Raw genomic sequence first — 9533 nt, forward strand, 5'->3', positions numbered from 1 at the left:
GATATAAAATGATTGTGTCTTAAGTCTAGTCTTTTTAAGTCTTTTTCAATCTGTACAGCTCTTGTGCCACATATTATAATAAATGACAATAGTAAAATGCAAGTTGTCAAAGGAGCTTGGAAAAAAAAGCGTCTGGACTTCTTCAAGTTGCAACTTAAAGAAGTCCAGACGCTTTTCTTTCCAAGCTCCTTAGACTACGATGACCTGGATGAATGAGAACCTTCACAGACATAAAATGCAACTTATAACATTTTTAATAGACAAAAAATTGTATGGCTGGTGTCTCTTTTCCTTGAAAATAAGAGTTTCTAATGTTTTTACTGTTACATCGCTCCCTTCCACTGAGCCTTTACAGGATGAAGTAACTTTGTTACTTTGTTTCTGGCCGTGGAGGCCAATAACGGCTGGCTGTCCTCTCCTTTAGCGCCACCCTCAGGTCAGACATTTTTATCTCACCAAAGACAACGCTACAGCTAAGGCATCCCCTTGTATCCATCGCATTTGCAGGTGTCGCTGGTGAGGCTGCACAGGTTACCTTGAAACTTGATCGACAGCTCCTGGGCTGTGTGAAAACTCCTGACAGCCCTGCCAGTAACCAGCAGTGGTTCAATACTTAGAATTGAACCACTTCAATTCTAAGTATTGTATTGAAGTGGTTCAATCAAGGATTTATTTATCAGATATATCCTCGTTTTGTCGGGTTTCCTGTGTCAAACCAGGTCAAAGGAAATATGCTGACAGCTCTGATAGAAATTCTCGCAGCTCAAACCTCAGGGTAGACCACAAACGAAGCTCCGCTGTGATGTCACTGCAGGGGGTGGAGCCACGACAGGAGCTTCTGTGAGAACCTAATATGGAAAAAGGAAACATACTCACAATACTGAAACATGGGGGCTAACTGAACTATGAATGCATTCAAACCTGCAGCTCTTTCCATGCGAGACACAGATGAAATGCATTGTTCTGATTGGCTGATTACATACAGCTGTTTCTTACTGGTGGATTTTCTGTATTTGACACTTTAAGAATATGTCACTGGTTTCATTAGATTGGGATCCATGAATATGGTAAATGGCCTGTATTTGTATAGCGCTTTTACTAGTCCCCCCTAGGGACCCCAAAGCGCTTTACACACCCAGTCATCCACCCATTCACACACAGGTGGAGGCAGCTACAGTTGTAGCCACAGCCGCCCTGGGGCAGACTGACAGAAGCGAGGCTGCCATATCTGCATTGGCCCTTCTGGCCAACACCAGTAGGCGGTAGGTGAAGTGTCTTGCCCAAGGACACAACGACCGAGACTGTCCGAGCCGGGGCTCGAACCGGCAACCTTCCGATTACAAGGCGAACTCCCAAATCTTGAGCCACGATCTGTAAGATTTTCCCTCATTTTTTCTCTGTAATGGAAAATCTCTCTTTTTTTTTTTTACCTTCACAGAGAAAGTGAAACATTAAGTTAAAACTCTGTGTTCTACGTCCACCATACAACGTTTTGACATCTCCTATGAATTAGTAGACATATCTATCTAATAGTCTCTAATTTGTTCATGTAAATGGAGAGTCCTCGTCATATTTTTATATTTATTTCCCCATACCTCTACACAATCACTTAAATACAATACAGAGAATTATAATCTAGAACCTGTTTCATTTTGTTCATGATTGAGAGGTTAGCTGAAGTGATAAGAGCTAGCTTTTGAACACTTGAGTTTGGACACAACTGATTTAATTGTCACGTATTAGTCCTAATAATTTAGTCTCCTTTACTATTTTAGTTTGTTCATTTTCTACCTGTGTTTGTATCCCATCATTCACTTTATACTCACCAAATATCATTGCTTTTGTTCCCAGAAAGAATATATTAGCACCATCTCAGCAAATAATATTAAATTTGATCATTTAGAAATCTTGAACATCTCATTAATATATGTACGTACACATATACATATATGTATATATATATATATATATATATATATATATATATATATATATATATATATATATATATATACATATATGTATATATATGGATAAAGCTCTTTATCCATATCTGTTTGCATAATCATCAACCTGAACATCTTTTAGTGTTGAGATTCAACTTCTGCACCATGAAAAACAAAACCGCGGTGACGTGAGGAGACGAAACAGAAACACCTGGTCAACATGTACATGGTGACATCATCCTGTGGAGTTTTACACTTTTCTGCCTGTGAATAAATCTAAAAAGCGCTCTGAACAAGGGCTCAGAGAAGAGCTCGAGAGGATGTGGAGGGTGAAGGTATCGGTGGTCCCCGTGGTAATCGGAGCACTAGGTGCGGTGACTCCCAAGCTAGGCGAGTGGCTCCAGCAGATCCCGGAAATAACATCGGAGATCTCTGTCCAGAAGAGCGCAGTCCTGGGAACAGCTAAGATACTGCGCAGGACCCTCAAGCTCCCAGGCCTCTGGTAGAGGACCCGAGCTTGAAGGATAAACCGCCTGCAGGGGCGTGCTGGGTGTTTTTTGTTTTTTTTTTATATATATAATATATATACATATATGTATATATATGTATATATATGTATATATATATACATATATATAAGAGATACATATTAGAGATGGACCAATCCGATATTACATATCGGTATCGGTCCGATACTGACGTAAATTACTGGATCGGATATTGGAGAGAAATAAAAAATGTAATCCAATCCATTAAATATCAAAAAAGCACCTCACAAAACTTGCTACACGGCGTAACTCAGCTCATAACCGTAGCACGTTGGAGCAGTGTGGTCACGTGATAGAGCGGCTGTGTGTATTTGTAGCCTCGCTACCAATCCGGCATTTCATCTCCAAGGAAGTTTTCCCAGAGAGAAGTAAAGCAAGTGTGTAAGTTCATCTATGAATGTTTGTAAAGCATTTTCACGTTAAGCTTAACAACCGATATATGGAGCGACTGCCTCTCTCTCTCTCTCTCTCTCTCTCTCCTGTTGCTACTTCAATCATGAAACTGATCAATGATCAGCTGATCGTCTCTCTTCTTTGTTTTTGTCCCACTTTGCACCAGAAAGAGGAAACCAGCGGCTGAACAACAGCAGCACGTTTAAGCTTGATCAGCTGTTGTTAGAATTTATTTAATATTATTTCTACACCAGGATCTTTTTCTATGCAGCTGACGTAACTGTGCAGGGGCGGATCTAGCAAAGTTTAGCCAGGGGGGCCGATAGGGCATGAACAGGGAAAAGGGGGCACAAAGACATACTTTTCTTTCTTGTTCTCATTTAAAATGTCGAGCTTTTAATAAATAATTAGAGTCTTACACCCAAAGTTTTAATCTGATGTAAAATGTATAGAAGTCCGTTACTGTATATAGTAACTGTTAAGTCTAATATACCCTAGTAAGCTATAGTACTTTTTCCTTTGGGAACCATCTGCGCAGTCTGCAGTTCTGTTGAAGAAAGATGTTGAATCTATTTAATTATTCTTGAAAAATAATTTATTTCTGTGTATTTTTTTCACACTGCATCAAATTAAAGTTGATTACGTTGATTAAGAATCATGAGGTGGAGGGTGGTTCCCTATTTTTTTTTTTTTTTTGCTGGGAGTTTTAAAGCCCTATTGGTTAGGTTGCTTACTCTTTAAAATACCAGAATAGGGAGGATGGTTTAAGTTTATTAGATTGATCAGTTTTGCTGAACTATGAAATATTTTGGGTGCAGTGTATTTTTTGCATACAGGTATAACAGAATAGCTTTAGTGTTGTTGTTTTTTTTAACTTGAGTTTGAACTTATACAAAAAGCAGCAAGATATTTTTAAAAAACAGTTTTATTGATTAAAAAACACTATATCAGATTCATATTGGTATCGGACATTAAAAAAAAAAAAGTGGTATCGTGCCATCTCTAATATATATGTGTGTGTATGTATATATATATATATATACATACACACATACATACATACATATTCCATCACTGAAAAAAGGAAATTAGGTGGTTGTTACATTTACAAAAGCCTAACTTGTTTGCAAAATTATTTCATGTTTCTATGGTGAATGTAGTGAAATCATCTAAGGTCTGAATGAAATTCAACAGATTAATTTGTTCTTGTTGAGATGACATGAAACAATCCTGTCAGAGAGGTTACTTGACTGGACGCACGAAGTTCATAAGATCACACAAGATTTTCAAATCACAGGAAATTCACGAGTCAGAAGAAGCAGAAAAGCATACGCACACCACGTGTATGCTGTTGCTATATATTGTGGTTTAACCTGTCCAGGACAAAAAAATGTAAAGAAAATTCTGCATCAAGCCTTGTAATCATAGCTTTCCTACTTTTGTGAGGTCTATATCGACAGCTCAGTGGTGCATTGGTTAGCATTGTTACATCACAGTAAGAAGGTCGTTGGTTCAAGTCCGCAGTCTGGTTAGTTTGCAGTGGGTTCTCTCTGGTTTCCTCCCACAGTTTAAAGTGTTGCATTTATTAGGGCTAGGTTAACTGGTATTTATAAGTGAACATTATGTAATACGAAGACAACATGCAGTATTTAAGTGACCAAGTAGTACTGGGGTAAAAAGGTATTTAATCGATTTGGAGAAAATTATAATATTCAAAGAGCTCAACTTACTTCATCTAAACATGTTTAATCACATTTTATCAACACAAAATTCACACGTTTATTGAATATGAATAAGTTGTGTTGAATTAACTCAGTTGTTTAAGTTGCTGCCAACGTGACTTAAACAACTGTCAAGAGATTTATTCTAAAGACACATCTTCAGCTAAGAATCTAAAGGTAGAAACACACAGACGCTGCAGTTTTTACTTGCAAGGGCATGATCACAGAACGCTCACACCAGAGTGGGGGCCCTGTGATGTGCGCTTTGTTCCTGCACTTGCCTTTATTTATATACAAAAGTAATACAACAGTGAATACGTCTATTCATTAACAGAGGAATGTTAGTATGTAGGGAGTGAAGATAAAAGTGGTTCAGGTGTGTGTGTGTGTGTGTTATTCTGAAGGACGTGGCCCCTCTTCTTGAAGATAAGAGCATCCAGCTCCCCTCTTCCTGGCAGGAGTGAAATGATAACAGCTTGCTCAGCTATTATCACTGTGAGAAAGAATTTATAAAGCAAGTCTTGATTCCAACAACAGTCATAAAAGGGTCATCATGCAGTATTCTATAATATGCAAACTTATATCACTAAAAGATTATACTGACTACTAAGTACAATTTTCTATTGACAACAACACTTTTTTCAGTATACCCAATTCTCCAAACTTCACAAACTGTTGTGTTCTTGATAAATGTATTTATTCACTTCCTTAAATGGACGACTGTAATTCATTATTATCAGGAAGTCCTAAAAACTCCCTGAAAAGCCTTCAGTTAATCCAAAATGCTGCAGCAAGAGTCCTGACAGGGACTAGAAAGAGAGAGCATATTTCTCCTGTTTTGGCTTCCTGTTAAATCCAGAATTCAAAATCCTGCTCCTCACATACAAGGTCTTAAATAATCAGGCCCCATCTTATCTTAATGACCTTGTAGTAGGGCTGCTCGATTATGGCAAAAATGATAATCACGATTATTTTCACTGAAATTGAGATCTCGATCATTTGACGATATTTATTTAACAATAACAATGTGTTGAATAATGACTTTAAAGATTGTCAAAAAATAATATAAAATAGTGTGCAAATACTGATAACAGTGCAAATGTTTGCAATATAAAAAATAAATGAAAAATGTAAACATCTATGTTTAGTGAAGTTTGCAGTGTTGCTCTGTGGTGCAGCTACGACACTGTAGCAAAGTTTCCACACTGTGTCTACTTGATCCACGTCTGACTCCACAAACCCATAATGTTTCCACACCACTCAAGTTTTTTTTCCCTCTTTTCAACCAACAGCCTTGGGCCTCTCCCTTAGAGATAGGGTGAGAAGTTCGTCCATTCGGGAGGGGCTCAGAGTAGAGCCGCTGCTGCTCCACATCGAAAGGAGCCAGTTGAGGTGGTTCGGGCATCTGACAAGGATGCCTCCTGGGTGAGGTTTTCCGGGCATGTCCGGGGCCCCGGGGCAGACCCAGGACACGCTGGAGAGATTATATCTCTTGGCTGGCCTGGGAACACCTTGGTGTTTCCCCGGATAAGTTGGAGGAGGTGGCTGGGGAGAGGGAGGTCTGGGCTTCTCTGCTTGGGCTGCTGCCCCCGCGACCCGGCCCCGGATAAGTGGAAGAAAACGGATGGATGGACCTTCGGTAGAAAATGGCTGAGAGGTAATAATGTGGAAACAAACATAGCAATATTTCCTACCAGAAAAACACGTCTTCCTATCAGATGACCTCCTATGAGAAGTCACTTGGCCACAGTGGGAAGGAAAAACTCCCTTTTAACAGGAAGAAATGTTTGGACAGAACTGGTGGGCCACTGTAGCAGAAACCCCGATATAAGGAGTCACCTTTAAACCATATCAGTAACTGATGATTACAGCCAGCGAGAGGGATTCACCGCGCCAACAGTGTCTTCGACAGCACGGCACGCAAAGCTAGAGAGATATTATCTGACGTTACTCGAGTGGATTAATAAACTCACCACACACTAAGACAGCTGAGTCACTGACTTGAGTCTAAGATCTTAGCATAAATGAAAACTCGGCTTCCTCAGCTCAGACCATGCTTTGCACCCATGGCTGTCCATGCTGATGAAGAACCTCTTTAGAGCCATGAAGGCTACTTCTCAAATTCTGACCTGTGGAGCTCCACCTGCTCTGAAGTCATTTGGTGGATGTCAGTAGCTGTCAGCTGCCCAGTTACCGTCATGCCTGCAGATGCACAGTAGCTGAATTGTTAGCATGGCTGTTGCTGCACTGCCTTACTGCGAGTGTGGGTGTTAAATTGTATGATTTCATTTACTCGGTGGCACAGAAGTATGTCAGGAGAATTCGGCTGAAGGGCACACTGACCTTTTTCAGTTTGAGGTTTGGGGGAGTGATGGTGCCACTTTGACCTCAGACGCCTGCTGACAGTAACTCATTCTAGGCTACAACCAGCATCAAAGCAACGAGGGAGGTTTGCGCCCATGTCATCATTATCATGCTGTGGTATTTTTTATCCTCAGTGCTACCATTTAGGCTGCCAATTCAACCAACTTCAACCAAGTAACATCTGCCACAACTGTACAGTCATTTGAGAGCGCTTTGAGAGAAATCACCTGTGCAAAATGTCAAACAGGAGCTTTTGTTGAAATGCTTTTCTCCCACTTTAAAGTAGTGTGCCAAATCCACGCTTCCACAAATCTAACAGCCAGCTGTGCCAGAGTGAACCGAGCCGCAGGCCCAGAGGCCGGAGGCCCGAGGGCCCCGAGGGCCCCGAGGGCCCCGAGGGCCCCCCGCGCCCCGGAAGAGGCCTGACCGAGCAACAGGCGGCAGGCCCTGCCAAGTAGTCACCGGGAGTGAGCTGGTACATACCTGAGCGCCCAGCCCCGGACACCAAGAACCACTAATGCACCGACACCTGAGGGCATCAGTCACCAGCAGGGAGTGTGGTGAGGGGAGATAGGCCTCCACACTTTGGAGGGCCTGGGAGTTCCCAGAGAGGTGGAGTCTAAGACCTGACCTGACATATAGACACAGACACAAACATGCATTCCCACCCTCATTGTTTTTCTTGTGACATTACCAATAAGTTTGATGTGTCACATGACCCTCTTCCTATTTAAAAAACAAAAGTTGTATCCAAGATGGCCGACTTCTAAATGGCCACCATGGTCACCGCCCATCTTGAGGAGTTTGCCCCCTCACATATACTAATGTGCCACAAACAGGACTTTAATGTCACCAACCATTCCCATGTTGTTACGGTGTATCCATATAAATGACCCACTCTGTAGATTTTATCCCTGCACAGTTGGTGTGGAGCACCCACAATTACGTTGTGCATGTACAATAACAATAAAGCGCTATTCTACTCTGTTCTACTCTTCCTCTATTAGCTCCAAACATCAGTGCAGGTTTATGCTTTCTGTAGATCCACAAAGACACCGTGAAGCTCTTTCTGACCTTCTCTATACTCCACCGAACATGCGGACATCAGTAATAATAATATTCATACTCTAACAGTGGTGTATGGCACCACCCTGTTCAGGTGTAGAACAATAACACGTTTTGAAAGTGCACAAGAAACGAGAAGAAGCAGGAAGAATGCAGTTTTTTTAATATGATCCGTGTTTCCTGGTCGATCATTACAGGAAGACGAGCACTTTGATCTGTCTTTACTAATCTGACCTCATGCTACTGACGCACTGAGGCTCCATGACGTCTTCCGGGAATGGTGACAGCATTTTCAGTAGGCAGCAGTTTCATGTGCGTTGATCTCTATGGTTAGGTCAGCAGTGTTACTATGGAGATGAAACCACTTTCATAACAGAGAAACACGAAGTTAAACCTGAAGTTTTCTCCAGAAGCTGAAAGTCCTCAGGACTGCGGTACCCTTGTGGTTAAACTGTGTTACTGCAGCGTCTGCGGTTTCTGTTGATTTCTTCTCTCACCGTAGATTCACGCTGCTGTGTTTTTACCATAACAGATGCATTTGGTCACCAGAACAAGGAGAGGCATCACTGTTTGTTTGAGTCAATTTCAGACTAATGAATGACTCATTTAATTGTTGCGTGGGAGGTGCTACAGTCATTTAATCAAAGATTAATGGTCATGTAGGTGTGATTGTGGACGTCATACTGGTGCTGGTTTGTTTTCTCTCTTCTGCAGAGCGTGCAGAGCATCTCAGTGTTTATTATCCTGTTTAACTATCAGGTGAACTGAAGTAGTAGCATCTCACTGAGAAACGCCGCTTGGCAGCTTTTCACTCATCGCAAAACGATTTTATGGAAAATCTAACAATTATGACTTTGCTGCAGTTTTTCAGAGGGTTGAATTTGATGGTGGTTCTCCTTGGTGAAAACATGGTTCATGTGTTAAACATAAAACATCTGGCACAGCTGTGCCCGCCTGCACAGTCAATCATGATGAGAGTTTTTAAGAGGACCCAAATGCAGGACACCAGGACATGGAGTGTAATATATTATTGCTATTATGATTATGTTTATGATTGTTATTATCATTGTTGTTGTTATTAATGAAAAACATAAAACCGACAAGTTTTACAAAATAAGAAATGAAAACGACACACAAAAAAAATTCCACTCGTACTGATCAGCAGATGAGTTTTTTTTCTGCAGTAATTTAATAATTCAGGTTACACCACAAACATGAGCCTTTAGCCCAGATTCTCTACGTCAGTCAGTGCATCAGCCCCCTCGCCAATAACATCAAATCAAAAGACTTTGGTATCATTTTTGATCAGCACCTGAAACTCGCATCAACCCAGTCTTTTTTCCTTCATCCGAGAAATATTGAAAAAAATCAAACCTTTACTGTCAGTTAACCTCTTAAATTTTAGTCCAATTCTTGCATCCCGTCTCTGACTTCTGGTGAAATTAGAAGATTAGATTACAATTCTGTTCTTAACATGCGATTTTAAAATCAGAGGT

This window comes from Neolamprologus brichardi, chromosome 1, assembly GCF_056152115.1.
Source record: "Neolamprologus brichardi isolate AB-2024 chromosome 1, ASM5615211v1, whole genome shotgun sequence".
NCBI classification, from domain to species: domain Eukaryota; kingdom Metazoa; phylum Chordata; class Actinopteri; order Cichliformes; family Cichlidae; genus Neolamprologus; species Neolamprologus brichardi.